This window comes from Hyperolius riggenbachi, chromosome 2 (assembly GCF_040937935.1).
Source record: "Hyperolius riggenbachi isolate aHypRig1 chromosome 2, aHypRig1.pri, whole genome shotgun sequence".
In the NCBI taxonomy this organism is placed as follows: Eukaryota; Metazoa; Chordata; class Amphibia; order Anura; family Hyperoliidae; genus Hyperolius; species Hyperolius riggenbachi.
This window is the reverse complement of record NC_090647.1, coordinates 80,515,081-80,532,608: the sequence shown is the minus strand read 5'-3', so window position 1 is coordinate 80,532,608 and position 17,528 is coordinate 80,515,081.

Genomic DNA, 17,528 nt, shown 5'->3' with positions numbered 1-17,528 from the left:
CATCAGATCGACCTAAATTTTCCACCCTGCCAGTTCGATGGAAATCCATCGAAATCGATCGAAATCGGCCGTCGGTCGATTGGCCAACCGATTTGCAATCGATTGATCGATCGATCGATCAGAAAATCGGCTGAGTGTATGGGCTGCTTTACTAACATGTACCCATTAACAATATGACAGGAGTCTGCAATAAACACTGCAATGTGTTTGCTTACCGGTGGATGTGACCTGACTGCTCAGTCTCACCAGTTGCAGCACTCTCCTGAGCTTCTGTGGTGGGCCCACTTGACTGCACCATGACCCCCTCAGAGCTGTAGCGTCTGCCTGTATAGCGTGGCCATGGCGGTTTACAAAACTCGCACTTTCAGCCGTCTAACACGATCAGTACGCATGACGTTTTATGCATGACGCAGTACGCACCACGCGCTCACGCGTATCCAATGATGCATACATGCGACCGATCATGCAAACTTGCGTCATATTCGGGCATGCGGAAAATCCAGCATCTCTGCTTACCGCCGCCATGCCCGCAGAAAGTATAATGAAGAGAGGGAACCTTTCCAGTCCCCTTCATTCAAAATAGGAAAAAAACAGGTAACCTCCTGCTTAGCTTCCTATTCTAGGCCGCACACCAGTAACAAGCCTAAATTATACTTTACAAAAAAACAAAAACAAAAAAAAAACAAAGAAAAACCAATAAAAATGGTGCAGCAGGTGCCAACAGGCTCCCCTACTGAAAGGAACAACCTTCCCTGGTGCTTCCGTGGTGAGGTCTGGGAAACAAACCAAAAAAACTGTGGGAGATTGTGAGGAGGTGGGATTTATACTGCATCAATTAATTATTTTAATTCTCTTAAGGTGTTTCCGATTTGGGAGGGGGGACTTACACAATCTCAGGAGGGGCCGTCCTGGAGGCCGAAGGGAGGAACAAAGCTCAGCTGTGTTTGGTACTGGCAGGGATGTGCTATCACATCCCGTGCACGAGATTGAGCGTCATTAAAACGCTGTTTCCTTATGCCTCCATGGCAGCACATTGGGTAATGGCCCCGCCCACTTACCCCATAGGACCAGTCAATATTTAAATAAGGCTTTGAGGAGGTGCTCGCTGTCTTTTTTCTCTGTCCTCACCTCATAGGATCATATGCTGCAGTCGTTCTGCAGAAAATTTTTCTTTTGCACCTACCTGACTGTCTCTTGCAGTCGCCACACATCTGCCTCCCTGTGTGATGGTCCCCCTGTTAAACCCTATAAATTAGGGCTATGGTGGGCACCCCGTTCTGCTGGTCTTGGGGGTTGAAGTACAGCATGCTAAATATGGGCACTAATAGTGCTGGCAGAGCATAGGCTGGAATTTCTGTTTAGTATATAGGTACTAAATGTGCCTTACGGGCCAGTGTCCTACTTGCAGGTCTTCTATCTTGCGTTCCAGCTTTCCTCGGAGCTGGAACGCATGGAGGAGATGTTTGGGGGGCGTGGCTTCCGCTGGGTTCCCCATGCTCGCCTCATTGGCCGGAGGTTCTCTCTCCGGCATACGCATTGGCTGGCCGGCTCCTCCCCGCGGCGCTCTGATTGGCTGGCGGCTCGGGTGGCTGTGCGGCTAGCGCTTCCCCGCCCAGTTGCCTCTGACGTCGGAGCCGCGCTCTGATTGGGCGGCGGCTCCGTGCACGCTCCTGCTGTCCGCCCCCTGGTCAGAAGGGAGGTAGAGATTTAAATCAGCGGCGGCAGCGGTCGCCGCTGATGCTGATTCGGGCAGCATGGATGCGACCTTCCAGGAGCAGGAAAGCGACATGGAGGAGGTGGAGGTGGAAAGGTAGGCATGGATTATGCTTCACCTCTACTGTGCATACCTGTGGGTAGTGTCAGGAGTGAAGGGTGGGGTGGGGGGGGGGGGGGGAGTTGTTAGAGTGTTAGAGTTGTGACTTAGTGATTTTGCCTGTTCCTTGGTTCACGTTAGTTACTTTGGTTTCTACTGTCTTTCTCACTTTCAGCTGTCAGTTGTCAGCCTTACTTCAGGACACGGTTGCGCCCCTAACAGATCAGCAAACTAATGATAGGTAGGTGTTTTAGCAGGTAAGTTATCTTCCCTGGGAGTGCATAAGTTCAAAATAGTCATAATTATGACTATGTCTTTCAGCCCAAGAAGAAGTCGGGACTCTAGACCTGGAGGAAAAGCACCCCGGAAGTCGTCCCCTCCAGGCTACTATTCAAGCTCTAGAAGATACGACTCTAGGAGCCGTTCTCCACCAAGAACCGACTACAGGGACCGCTACCATGATGATTATTATTCTTATCAAGACTATTATGAATCCCCTAGGAGGCATCGCTCACAAGACCACCGGCATCACCGTCCGGATAAGCGTGCATGCTGGGCATGCAGAAACCCCGTGATACCAGGAAAGTTAGTCTGTGCCGACTGCTTTTCCCAGATGTCTGAGGCACCTGAACAGTCATCAGTTGATGTGTCTGGATTAATTAAAAAAGCAGTACAGGAATCTATGGAAACTTACATTGCGAGCCTTCCCGCCCAGGCTGCTGACCCTCACGCTACATCAAGCGAACCCACAACAGAAAGCTCTGCTGAATGCGGATTCGATTTCGCCCTAGTACCGCCATATATCCGGGCAGTAAGGGAAGCTATCGAGTGGGAATCTGAGGATGAAATAGAGGATTCATCCACTAAACTGAAGGAGAAGAAAAGGTACTATAAACATCTCCAGAAGTCCAAAGACACCTTTCCTTACCTAGCGGAAATAGAGGAAGTTATTAAAGATGAGTGGCACAGAATAGAAAAGAAACCGCCAATGGCGAACCATTTGGCAAAACTCTATCCCTTACCGGAAGATGATTATAAAGGCGCTGGACAATGCGCCCACGGTGGACGCATCGGTAATGAGATTAGCGAAACACATGACCCTGCCGCTGGAAGATTGTATCTCTTTCAAAGATGTACTTTTAAGGAAGGCCGACCAGGACCTTAAGAAAATATATACCACCGCAGGCGGAGCATGCAAACCGGCTATCACGTTAGCTGTAGTCGGGAAAGCCATCAGAGCTTGGACGGAAAATATTGAGGCCGCAATCAAATCGGAAGTTGATAAAGACTCTATTATTACAGCCTTGGAGGATTTGAAGCTCTCCGCTGACTTCATTGGTGAGGCATCCTTTGACGTGGTGAGGTGCGCATCCCACGCTATGCTATACTCGGTAACAGCAAAGAGGGCTCCTTGGCTCAGATCCTGGTCGGCTGACATTAATTCAAGGCAAGCTTGGTGCAAGATTCCGTTCGATGGGAAAGCCTTGTTTGGCGAGAAAATGGACTCGGCTATCACCAGAGTAACGGGAGGGAAGTCCGGATTACTACCCCAGGACAAGAGACCTCCCAGACAAAATTATACTCCATCACAACAGCAAAATAGATATAAGAACGCTAGAGCTTATAGACCAGGAAGAAGTTTCAGGAAGGATTGGCGAAGTTCCCAGGGAGCACTTCAGAGACTGACGAAGCAAAAGTCAACACCAAATCCTCCCACACAAAAGAAGTCCTTTTGACAGTTCATCTGTCCAGGAGTTGCCGGTGGGATCCAGACTAAGACATTTCAGCAGAGTTTGGGAGGAGGAGATATTCCACATGGGTAAACACGACGATATCAGTAGGCCACTCCTGGACGTTCAAGCAAGTTCCAATACAAACATTTGTTCCAACGAAGATCCCAAAGTCGAGACAGAAGAGGGACATCTTATACTCATACATCCAGGAATTGATGGACAAACAGGCAATATCACCGGTTCCTTTGCTACAAAGAGGGAAGGGATTTTATTCCCCACTATTTTTTGTACAGAAAAAGTCAGGAAAGCTCCGTCCAGTATTGGACTTGAAGAGACTGAATCATCATATAAATTTAGAAAGTTTCAAGATGGAGTCACTACAATCGATAAAGAAAGCGATAAAGAAAAACGATTGGATGTTATCTGTAGACCTCCAAGATGCTTACCTCCACATCCCCATTCGCGAAGATCTGCAAGAGTTCCTGAGATTCGCAGTGGGAGAAGACCATTATCAATTCATGTGCCTGCCCTTTGGCATCTCCACCGCCCCTCGTACCTTCACGAAGGTCTTGGTCTCGGTCATAGCCAACCTCAGAGTTCAAAAGCTGCGTGTGTACCACTACCTGGACGACATCCTACTGCTGGGCGACAGTCGAGAGGAAATCCTTCAGGAAAGGGATACCCTGGTAAACAGCTTGATGAAGTTCGGATGGTTGTTGAACTTGGAGAAGAGCCAGCTAACTCCAACACAGGATCTAGTATTTTTGGGGGCCAGATTCCAGACTCGAAAAAACTCGATATCAATACCCCCAGAGAAGATCCCGGTCATACAGAACAAAGTGAGGGAGATGTTATCCTACTCAGTGGCATCTGCGAGGGTGTGCCTCAGCCTATTAGGCACCTTATCCTCGACCATCCCTATGCTTCCATGGGCCCATTGGCACATTCGCGACTTTCAAGCAGGGTTTCTGCATCAATGGAACAGGGTGAATTTCAACCAACGTGTCTTATTATCCAAAGTGATGAAGGACAGTCTTCTCTGGTGGTTACTGAACCACAAAATCTCTCAACACTTGCAGTTGGTGCCAGACCCCCCAATAGTAATAACGACAGATGCCAGCAAGAGGGGATGGGGAGCAACGTGCAGCCAGGTAGCAGCTCAAGGATTCTGGAGTCAGGAAATATCTTTAGAATCATCAAACGCACGAGAACTGAGAGCAGTCCTGCAAGCCCTGCAGTCATTTCTATCCCTGATAGTCAACAAAAACTGTCTGATTCGAATAGACAACAAGACAGCGGTGGCATACATCGAAAGACAGGGGGGAACTCGGAGCCATTCGCTGTCAGAGATAGCCAGCTGGCGGAGGTCAACCTACTATCTCTCCATGCAGTATATATACCAGGAATACTGAATACGGAGGCGGATTTTCTGAGCCGCAAAGAGATGAACAACGAGTGGTCATTAGACCAGGAATCGTTTTCACTAATCTGCAAGAGATGGGGCCCTCCACAAATAGACATGATGGCAACTCGACTGAACGCGAAGTGCAAAAGATTCATGGCGAGGTACTCGTTCAAGGGTGCAGAAGCGATCGACGTCTTGACGGCCCCTTGGAACTTTACGAACGGATATGTATTTCCTCCAGTTCCAATGATATACAACCTGCTAATGAGATTACAACACGAACCAGTAACAGTGACAGCAATCATACCCAACTGGCCCCGACGTCCGTGGTATCCCCTGCTATTGAGTCTACAAGCAGAGGAGCCTCTTATGCTCCCAGTGAAGAGGACATTACTATCGCAGGGACCAGTACTCCACCCGAATCCGGGTCGGTTGAATTTATGGGCATGGAGGTTGAGAGGGGGAAACTGGAGCAGTTAGGTTGCTCAGCTGGAGTAATCGACACGCTACTCCAAGCCAGGAAACCCTCAACCAATAGAACATACCACAGAATCTGGGAAAGGTTCTCATCCTTCGCTACGGCGACGTCTTTCAATCCACTACAACCCCTACCGCAGCAAGTCTTGGCTTTTCTGCAGACGGGAGTAGAAAAGGGGCTAAGTTATCATGCCATAAGGGTCCAAATATCAGCTATTTCGGCCTTATCGGACTTTAGGTGGGCACTACACCCGTTAATAAAACAATTCATGTTGGCAGTGATGAAGATAAGACCTCCAAGGAAAATATCCTATTCCCAATGGGACCTTCCCTTGGTACTGGAATTCCTGTCGGGGAGTCCGTTTGAGCCACTCCTTAATTGTTCATTATGGAATCTAACACTCAAGTCTGTGTTTCTGGTAGCGATAACGTCCGCCCGCAGGGTGTCGGAACTCAGTGCTCTGGGATGCAGGGAGCCATATCTGACCTTTTTCCACGACAGAGTTCAACTCAAACCGGTGGATTCCTTCTTGCCAAAGGTCGTAAGGTCCTTTCATATTAATCAGGAGTGGTCGCTTCCAACTTTTCAAAATGATGCAGATTCAGCACTACACACTTTAGATGTCTCTAGAACATTAAAGGCCTATCTAGAAGCAACGGAGTCTATCAGGAAATCGGACCGGTTATTTGTCGTTCCTTCGGGGTACAGAAAGGGACAGATGGCGTCCGCAAGAACAATTGCATCATGGTTAATTAAAACGATACAGGGAGCATATCGGGCTATCAGTTTGCAACCCCCGGAGTCGATCAGGGCGCACTCGACCATAGGGATTTCCTCCTCGTGGGCAGCATACTCCAACGTCTCCGCCTCTAAAATTTGTCAGGCCGCTAATTGGTCAAGCATTAATACTTTTATTTCACACTATAAAGTTGATGTGTCTACTGATACTTCTTTGGAATTTGGGAGAGCTGTAATCTCCGCTGCATGTTCTCATGAATACATTTTCTGTTATTTTTTGGCAGCATATTCTGTCTCCCTCCCTTATTTCTACTAGTTAGATCCCAATGTGCTGCCATGGAGGCATAAGGAATACGGAAAATTGTTACTTACCTATCGGTAATTTTCCTTTCCTGATGCATCCATGGCAGCACATGGATCCCACCCATCTATTCGGTGAGGATCCTAGCTACAAAGACAGCGAGCACCTCCTCAAAGCCTTATTTAACCAGTTCACCCCCAAGGGTTTTTACCCTAACGGACCAGAGCAATTTTCACCTTTCAGCGCTCCTCCCTTTCATTCACCAATAACTTTTTCACTACTTATCACAGCAAATTGATCAATACCTTGTTTTTATTGCCACTAAATAGGCTTTTTGGAGGCGATATTTATTTTCAGTAATACCTTTTCTTTTTATGCATTTTAAAGGGAAAAACAAGGAAAAAAATGAAAAAATACACGATTTCTCCATTTTCATCCCCTATAGTTTTAAAATAAACACTGCTAATGTGCATAAAACACACACATTTTATCTGCCTATTTGTCCTGGTTATTACAATATATAAATTATGTCCCTAGTGCAAAGTATGGTGACAATATATTATTTGGAAATAAAGGTGTATTTTTCTTATGTTGTGTTTTTGTTTTCTCATTGCATACTACCAATGAATTCAAGCCCTTATTTGCAAATATAACAGTAGTTCACCCTCATAGCATACATATTTTAAAAGCTGAGTCCCTAAGGTAACTATTTATGCATTCGGTTTTCAATTCTGTCACTTTTGGTGTTTTTTACAAGTGTTTTATTTTGGTACAGAGTATATGGAAATAACAGTTTTATTGCTTCTCATTCAGTTTGCCAAAAAATCAAAATCAAATGACATATGCATAATCTCTCAAACACCCCAAATTATCTTCTCTTGCTTGTCACGGTTAAAATGATACCCTATACACATCATCAGATAGTGTTTTGGCCACATAATACACTGTTAATCATGAGCAGCACAATGTATTTTTCAAGGCCATTTTTTGCACCAGAAACAATACAGTCATACTTTCCCAGCAAAACCCCTGGTGTCTCAGAACATTGGATATAGGTCATAAATTATACCATTCTGAAAACTAGAGAACCAGACCTACCCAAATATACATATTTTGTAACATTTGCACTTTTGCGGTTTTGATGAAATTGCACCGTAACTTAAAAAATGTTTTTTTTTTACAGTTTTCTTTACTTTGGCATGGAAAAACAATTCAAATGACATATGCATAATCTCTCAAACACCCCAAATTCTCTTCTCTTGCTTGTCACGGTTAAAATGAAACCCTATACACATCATCAGATAATGTTTTGGCCACATAATACACTGTTAATCATGAGCAGCGCCAAGGTATTTTTCAAGGCCATTTTTTGCACCAGAAACAATACAGTCATACTTTCCTAGCAAAACCCCTGGTGTCTCAGAACATTGGATATAGGTGATAAATTATACCATTCTGAAAACTAGAGAACCAGACCTACCCAAATATACATATTGAGTAACATTTGCACTTTTGCGGTTTTGATGAAATTGCACCGTAACTTTGAAAATGTTTTTTTTTTACAGTTTTCTTTACTTTGGCATGAAAAAACAATTCAAATGACATATGCATAATTTCTCAAACACCCCAAATTCTCTTCTCTTGCTTGTCACCGTTAAAATGATACCCTATACACATCATCAGATAGTGTTTTGGCCACATAATACACTGTTAATCATGAGCAGCGCCAATGTATTTTTCAAGGCCATTTTTTGCACCAGAAACAATACAGTCATACTTTCCTAGCAAAACCCCTGGTGTCTCAGAACATTGGATATAGGTCATAAATTATACCATTCTGAAAACTAGAGAACCAGACCTACCCAAATATACATATTTTGTAACATTTGCACTTTTGCGGTTTTGATGAAATTGCACCGTAACTTTGAAAATGTTTTTTTTTTTTACAGTTTTCTTTACTTTGGCATGAAAAAACAATTCAAATGACATATGCATAATCTCTCAAACACCCCAAATTCTCTTCTCTTGCTTGTCACGGTTAAAATGATACCCTATACACATCATCAGATAGTGTTTTGGCCACATAATACACTGTTAAGCATGAGCAGCGCCAATGTATTTTTTAAGGCCCTTTTTTTACCAAATGCAACAATGTAATTCTTTCTTCTCAAAGCCCCAGGAGTGTAAGACCATTCAATAAAAGACACAAATGTTACCATTCTGAAAACTAGAGACTCAGGCCTACTCAGTTGCAAATAGAATAATTTAGGTGAGGCCTAAATCACTATCCATAACATGAATGACAGATACATTGGAACTCACCATTGCAGGTCTAGCAGGATGGAGAAAGGCCAGAGGTCATACGCCAAGGAAAGCCAGTGGTCAGAAGATGGTAGGTGGTCTGCAGAGTAAAGTCCTGTGGCAAACACTCTCGCCTTGCAGCAGCAAGTCCAAATGGGAAAAAACTATTTGCAGGTTGTAGGAGTCTTGGGTTTCCTCTAAGCTTCTGGGTTTCCTCCCACACCCCCAAAAAAGATGGTAATGTTAACTAGTGGTAATTGTGAGTTCCTTTGAGGGACAGTAAGTGGCAAATAAAAGTAGAGAGGAAAAAGTCCAGTGAAAATTTAGGGTAATGAAGAAAAAAAAATAAAATAAAAAATAAAGTCTAATAGCTGCTGAGGGTATGGTATGCCTCAAAGCAGCCGGCAACGCAGAGTCCCGGCTGTGAGGGGCACTTTGGGCAGTGGTATCTGCTGTCTTTCCTCCTCTTGTGCTTGGTGCACACCCGGCATCGCTTCTGTGGCTTCGCCTTAATTGGGTTCGGGGGGATCAGGGCAGGAAAATGTTTTCCCCTTAGGCGAACTGCTCCATCCAGTTGCATTGGATTGTATTCCTCCATAAGGTTGACGCTTTCATTGATCAGCGATCTCAAAGCTTGTCGCATAAACGGGAGGTAGCTGTCACCGTGGCATTTCTTTTTATAAAGCACAAATGCGTTGTGCATGGCCATCTGCAGGAGGTAAAAAAAAACTTTTTTGTACCAGGCCCTCTTTTTTTTTTTAAAAAAGTAGTAGGAGAGCATTTGGTCCGCAAGATCCACCGCACCCATATTTTTTGTGTAGTCAACCAATGCCATTGGCTTCTCGATCCGCTCTCTGGAGGTTGTGACAGGAACCACTTCTTCAGTGTGGATTGAAGTCAGGACCATGACGTCTCTCTTGTCCCTGAATTTTATAGCCAGGAGCTCACCACTTCTGAGACTGTGTGTTTCCCCTTTCGATAATTTTTTATTAACCACCTGTGGTGGGAGGCCTTTGCGGTTTGGCCTTACTGTCCCACAGGCACCAGTCTCTGCAGAATATAAAAATTTGAAAAGGGGAATGCTGGTGTAGAAGTTATCCACGTACAGATGATAGCCTTGGTGGAGGAGTGGGTTGGCTAGTTCCACCACAATTTTCCCACTGGTTGGCATGTATGGTGGGCACCCAGCTGGTTGCAAATGGCTATCTTTGCCCTCATACAGAAAAAAAGAATAGGTGTAGCCAGTGCTGCTCTCACAAAGTTTATAAAATTTTATCCCATACTTGGCAGCCTTACTTGGGATATATTGTTTTATCCCTAATCTGCCATGGAAGGGTAGGAGGGATTCATCCACTGCAACCTCTCTCTCTGGGGTGTACACCTCGCTAAATTTTGTACTGAGGTGGGTGAGTATGGGCCTCAGCTTAAAAAGCTTGTCATGGCCAGGATCACCTTTGGGGACATTGTCCGAATTGTCGGCAAAGTGCAGGCACTTCATAAGAGCCTCATAGCGCTGCCTGCTCATGGAAGCTGGAAACAGGGGTGTTGCGTGCATAAAGTCCTTAGACCAGTACAGTCTTATTTCTGGCTGTTGGAGTATGCCCATGTGTAGTGTTAGGGCCAGAAACACCTTTAGCTCAGGTATGGTGGTGGGCTCCCATTTCTCAGCCAAATAGCAGGTGGGCTTCTGGGCAATATACTGCTGCGCAAACAAATTGGTTTGCTCCACAATGTGCTGCAGCAAATCATCACCCACAAAGAGCTGGAAGAAGTCAGCAGGCCCGAAGTTGTCAGTGGGCACTAATATTTCGCTTGCCCCTGTAAAAGGCGGGATGTTGGGTGCTACAAGGTTAGCGGGTGACCAGGTGCCCCGAATTATGTCCTCAGGTACCGGTGGGCGTACCTGCCTTTGCCTGGCTCCCCTTCGGCCTCTGCTGCTAGCTGCAGCAGTGCTACCCACTGAGCCCCCTGCGGTGGCATCTGAAGGGCCCTGGACAGTGGTTCCCCTCTGGCCTGTGCTGCTAGCTGCAGCTGTGCTACCCACCGAGCCCCCTGCGGTGGATTCTGAAGGGCCCTGAACAGTGGACTCATCATCCCTCCTGAAGCGGCGAGACGGCTGCCCAACGCTCTCTGAACTGTCAGAATCTGACTCAGAGCTGCTGCTCGTTGGGTGCCATTCACTCCCTGAATCGTCCCCACTGCTGCTGCTCTGCTGAAGGTAGACGGCTGCCTCCTCAACAGAATACAGTCTCCTCGCCATAGTAAGCAAAGGGGATAGATAGATAGATAGATAGATAGATAGATAGATGGATGGGATAGACAGACAGACAGACAGATCGATCAACCAAGCGATTGATCAATAACAGAAAGATTTTTTTTTTTTTTTTTTTATATGAAGATGAAAAGAAAGAATATAGATAGAAAGTATAGATAGAAATATCAGAGTAAGGGTAAAAGAGGGGTGAAAAAGTACAGAAAAGTACTAAGAAGTACTAAAAAGTACTAAAATAAAACAGAAAACCAGTAAATGGCAAAGGAGGGGGAGGATAAGGGGTTAATAAAAAAGTATGGGGATAAAATTTTATTTAAAAATATAAAAATCCTACCACAATCACAGTCTTTCTCCCTCACAGCTCCTGTCACCTCTGAATGCTGATTGACAGCAGTCTGAGGTGACAGATGAGCTGGGAGGGAGAAAGCAACTTTGTTTACTGACACTACAGGACAGATCATTGTTACTGGCTTGTAACAATGATCTGCCTTGTTACTGGCACTTGATTGGCCCAGGGACCATGTGATTCCCTGGTCCAATCACCAAGCCGCGGGACCCGACGTGCGCGCGCAGCGGGAGCGCGCCCGCTCGCACACAGCAGCAGAGTTACAATGTAACTTATTAAAACGTCCTGTTGCCATTAATAGCGGCGAACATGACGTTTTAATGCGTTACATTGTCCCTAAATGGTTAAATATTGACTGGTCCTATGGGGTAAGTGGGCGGGGCCATTACCCAATGTGCTGCCATGGATGCATCAGGAAAGGAAAATTACCGATAGGTAAGTAACAATTTTCCGTAATCAGGCTTAAAGGACAACTGAAGCGAGAGGGATATGGAGGCAGCCATATTTATTTCTTTATAAGCAATACAAGTTGCATGGCTGTCCTGATGATCCTCTACCTCTAATACTTTTAGCCATAGACCCTGAACAAGTACTGTATATGGAGATCAGGTGGGTCTGACAAGATTAGCTGCATGCTTGTTTCTGGTGCGATTTAAACACTACTGCACCCAAACAGATCAGCAGGGCTGCCAGGCAACTGGTATTGTTTAAAGTGGACCTAAAGTCAAATGAAAAAAACGAGATTTACTCACCTGGGGCTTCCCTCAGCCCCCTGCAGCCAATCGGTGCCCTCGCAGCCCCGCTCAGATGCTCCTGCACCCGCCGGCGAACACTTCCGGTTTGGCCGTCACCGGCTGACAAGCATGGGAACGCAAGTGATTCTTCGCGTTCCCATGCCTGTCGGCCGGTGACGGCCAAACCGGAAGTGTTCGCCGGCGGGTGTAGGAGCATCTGTGCGGGGCTGCGAGGGCACCGATCGGCTGCAGGGGGCTGAGAGAAGCCCCAGGTGAGTAAATCTCGTTTTTTTCATTTGACTTTAGGTTCACTTTAAGATGAAATAAATATGGCAGCCTCCATATTGTTATCACAACAGTTGTCCTTTAAGAAGCCACAAGTGTAGCGTAGTTTTAACTACAGCCAGTCCAAAACCGGTTAAATTATCTCTGGTCACAGAAACGGGACACTATTACTATCACTATTTTTTGAACAGAGCCTTAAAGGACAACTGAAGCGAGAGGGATATGAAGACCGGCATATTTCTTTCTAAGGGCTCTTTCACATTAGTTAACTTGTGCAGGAGCCGTTTCCTGCACGCGTTGACTAGCCTGCGGTGTGTTGTCGGGATGCTGCGGTGCGACGCTGAGTAGCGGCGGTAGTAATTAATTAACCTGACGGGAAAGTCTATGGATTTCTTTTACCTTGGTTAACAACTTTGCGTTTAAACGCAAAAAAAGTGTGAAAGAGCCCTAAGCAATACCAATTGCCTGGCTTTCCTGCAAGATCCTCTGCCTCTAATATTTTCAGCCATCAACCCTGAACAAGCATGCAGCAGATCAGGTGTTTCTGACATTGTCAGAACTGACAAGATTAGCTGCATGCTTTTCTGGTGTGATTAAGATACTACTGCAGCCAGATAGATCAGCAGGGCTGCCAGGCAACTGGTATTGATGAAAAGGAAATAAATATGGCAATCGACTCACTCTCACTTTAAACAATGCCAATTTCCTGGCTATCCTGATGATCCTCTGCCTCTAATGCTAGGTACACACTATGAGATTTTCTGGCAGATTTACTGTCAGATCGATTATTTCCAGCATGTCAGATCGGATTTCCAATCAATTTCCGACAGAAGTGAACGTTAAAACAGACTGAAATTTATCTGAAACGCTCAGAAATCAGATCAGACATGTTTGAAATAATCGATCTGACAGTAAATCTGACAGAAAATCTCATAGTGTGTACCTAGAATAATACCCTGAACAAGCATACAGATCTGATGTTTGGCTGGGTACACCAGACAGTAGCAAGAATGAGTATGTGAACCCTTTGGCATTATATGGATTTCAGCACAAATTAGTCATAAAATGTGATCTGATCATTGTCCAAGTAACAACAACAGACAATCACAGTCTTCTTAAACTAATACCACACAAATAATTTCCATGTTTTTTTTGAACACACCATGTAAACATTCACAGTGCAGGTGGAGAAATTATGTGAACCCTTGGATTTAATAACTGATAAGTTGAACCTTCTTTGGCAGAAATAACTTCAACCAAACGTTTACTGTAGTTGCAGATCAGACGTGCACAACGGTCAGGAGTTCTTGACCCTTCCTCTTTACAGAACTGTTTCAGTTCAGCATTATATATTGGGATGTCTGGTGTAAATCGCTTTCTTGAGGTCATGCTACAGCATCTCAATCGGGTTGAGGTCAGAACTCTGACTGGGCCACTCTAGAAGGCGTATTTTCTTCTGTTTTACTTCTATGCTTTGGGTCGTCGTCTTGTTGCAACAATCATCTTCTGCTGAGCTTCAGCTGGTGGACAGATGGCCTTAAGTTCTCCTGCAAAATGTCTCGATAAACTTGGGAATTCATTTTACCTTTGATAATAGCAATCCGTCCAGGTCCTGACGCAGTTAAGCAGCCACAAACCATGATGCCCTCACCACCGTACTTCACAGTTGGGATGAGGTTTTGATGTTTGTGTGCTGTGCGTCTTTTTCTTCACACATAGACCCATATGCAATTCACTTTTTCTCTTGAATTTTCTCCTAGGAGATAATTTTTCCATCTTTAATTTAAAATAACTTTTTTGCACTTTGCAATGGAAAAAGTACCTAAAAGTAAGTGAGAAATTACTGTAAAAATTTTGAGTATTTTTTTGCTTGGTCTTGATTTAAAATGCATTTTATTTTAGGTTGTGAATATATCACCTAGGAGAAAAAAAAGTGAATTGTTGACCAGAGTGTTGTGTGTTTCTTCCAAAGAACTCAACTTTGGTTTCATCTGTCCACAGAATATTTTGCCATTACTGCTGTGGAACATCCAGGTATTTTGCAAATTTTAAATGTGCAGCAATGTTTTTTTTTGGACAGCAGTGGCTACCTCTGTGGTATCTTACCATAAAATCCATTCTTGTTTAGTGTTTTAAATATCATAGATTCACTAACATGGATGTCAGCATATGCCAGAGTCTTTTGTAAGTCTTTAGCGGACACTCTAGGATTCTTCTTCACCCCTCTGCGCTGTACTCTTGCAGTCATCTTTACAAAACGGCCACTCCTAGGGAGAGTAGCAGCACTAAACTTTCTCCATTCATAGACAGTTTGTCTTACCGTGGACTGATGAACTGCAAGACTTTTGGAGATGTGTTTATAACCCTTCCCAGATTTATGCGAGTCAACAATTATTAATCGTAGGTCTTCTGAGTGCTCTTCTGTGCGAGGCATCATTCACATCAGGCAATGCTTCTTGGGAAAAGCAAACCCAAAATTGGTGTTTTTTTTTCATATGTCAGGGCAGCTGTAACCAATACCTCCAATCTCATCGATTGGATTTCAGCTGGCCGACACTTCACTTTAATCAGCTCTTAGAGAGGTCATTAGTCTAGGGCAGCAGTGCCCAACCTACAGCCCGCGAAGCCGGATTCTGTGGCCTGCGGAATCGTGAGGAGGATTGGCAATTTTTAAAAATGTATAATTGTATACAGCATTGTGATCATCGCAGTACTGCTGTAATAGTAAGAGACCCGCCTAGCGGCAAGCCCATTGGTTGCTGCAGGAACCTCCCTCCAATAGGAATCAGCCTTATCCCTATTGAAGGGAGGGTCCAGCAGCAGCCAATTGGCGATTGTTTCTTACTATCACAGTGGCACTGCGGAGAACGGCAGTATGCTGTGTATACGTATGACGCAATCCCTTCCTCCTCGGCTCTCCCTCAACTCCACACTATTTACCGCTGCTCCCGCCTGATCTCAGGGGTCATACAACACCCCCTGTCCGGTCTTGCCTTCAAAAGATTTGCTCCTGCCCGCTGCTCCTGCCTGTCAATCTCCATCTCAGGGGCCATACATCACCCCCAGCCAGTCTGGCCTTCAAAAAGTTTGCTCCTGCCCGCTGGTCCTGCCTGTCAATCTCCATCTCAGGGGCCATACATCACACTCTGCCCGGCCTCTGCACATACACCCAGGTGCCGCTGCTGGAATCTGTTAACATCGCTGAACCAATCCGTGCCTCTGCACATACACCCAGGTACCCGGTTAAATTTTGTATGTATGTGTTCCGGCCAGCAAAATGTATCTCAATATGAAGTGCGGCCCTCAGGCAAAAAAAAAAAAAAAAAAAAAAAAAGGTTGGGCACCACTGGTCTAGGGGTTCACATACTTTTTCCACCTGCGCTGTGAATGTTTACATGGTGTGTTCAATAAAAACAAGGAAACAATTATCTGGGTGGTATTAGTTTAAGCAGACCACGATCGTCTATTGTAACTTAGATGAAGATCAGATCATATTTTTCTAAAGCGCTTGTGATTTGAAAAGCTCTTGCTAATATAATGCTATGGGTATGATCCCACTTGAGCGATAAGTTTTATAAAAATTCCCCATAGCAATCTATTAGAAAGAGCTTTTCAAATCACTAGCACTTAGAAAAGGCTGCTAGTGGGTTCCAGGCCTAAGGGCCAGTTCACACGGACGCTTGGCGGCGTCTACCGTCAAGCGTTCGGGACCCATCGGCTAAACTCTCCCATTCAAGTGAATAGGAGCGTTTAGCATTGCACGGTTACCGTCGATTACATAAACGCGGCGTTCTGATCCCGATTTAACGCATCGTTTCGGCCGTCCCTAGAAGCCGCATGCAACGTCCAGGGACGGCTAGCCGGCGCGGCTACATGTCCGATCGCGACGATCTCTGTACCGCCGCCACCGAACGGGACGTCACAGGACGACGTGACTTCCTGGCCGCCCCAACGCCGCCTGCCGTCCGTGTAAACCGGCCCTTAGGGAGTCTTTCCCAAAGTATGCTTACTGAATAGGTGCTGGTTTACTGAACAGAAAGAGCCGAGAATCAAACCTGGTCTCCTGTGTCAGAGCCCTTAACCAGGACACTTTCCAGACCCTTTTTGTATAAAAGCAAAGTGGTAGACAGAATACCTAATCATGCCTACATGCAAAAATGGTGCTGGGAAAACAGTGCTGGGGAAACAGAAAAACGGCTCAACCTGCTCCTACAAAAGCCCCAGAGGTGTTTATTACTATTCCGCTCCAGGCTGCCATGTACACCAGAGAAAGAAGTAATTACAGTTTTTAAAGTAATTTGGGCTCCGTCTTGACGGAGACCAAATTACTGTCTGAGCACCGCTATATAGCCGCAATTCACATTACGGCCTAAAGCAGCCCATGGTGCCTAATCCCGGGGCAGTTTTTTTCTGTTCAGCCTGTTCATACCTGTTTTATCTGCTTGGAATTGCACTTTAACTTGCTTCCTCTCCTCCCTGGATTCAGACAGGCGTGCTAATCAAATCAAGTGTCACCATGTGACACACAAAATAGAAAGCGCAAACTGGCTTTTTCCAGAATCCCAGCAGTATAGTAGAAAACATTTATTTTCATGAAGAGGAAAGAACTTGTGGTGCACAGAAGCTGGCCAACAGGAAACAGAGCGGTTATCTTCTGTGCCAGACTTTGTGCAGGCAACAAGCAAACCATCTAGGCCTGATATCTTCTGTCAGCTGCCTTGTACCCGGGAGCAGCAGGAAGCCTCCAGATTCACCTTCCCCTCCCCATAATACTGTATATAGTTGTCACTGCCTCATTTCCAGTCTGCTGGCTGGAAATGAGTGGACGGTCTGCACAGTATGAGGGCCAAAAATTTGAATATAATGTTTTGGCAAGTTCTTCTACAACATGGAAGTGGTAAAACTGGCCAATCAAGATTAGTTGTGTGAACTTGACTTTAAGCCTTTTACACACCTTCAACTTTGATTGGCCAATTGCTGAGCAATTTTACCACCTCTCCATGTAGTATGAGAGTTCATCTTATCTACACAATAAGTTCATAGCATTCAAAATCTGTTGACTCTCATACTACACGAAAGTGGTACGTTTAGCCAACTAAAATTGGGTGTGTGTACTTGGCTT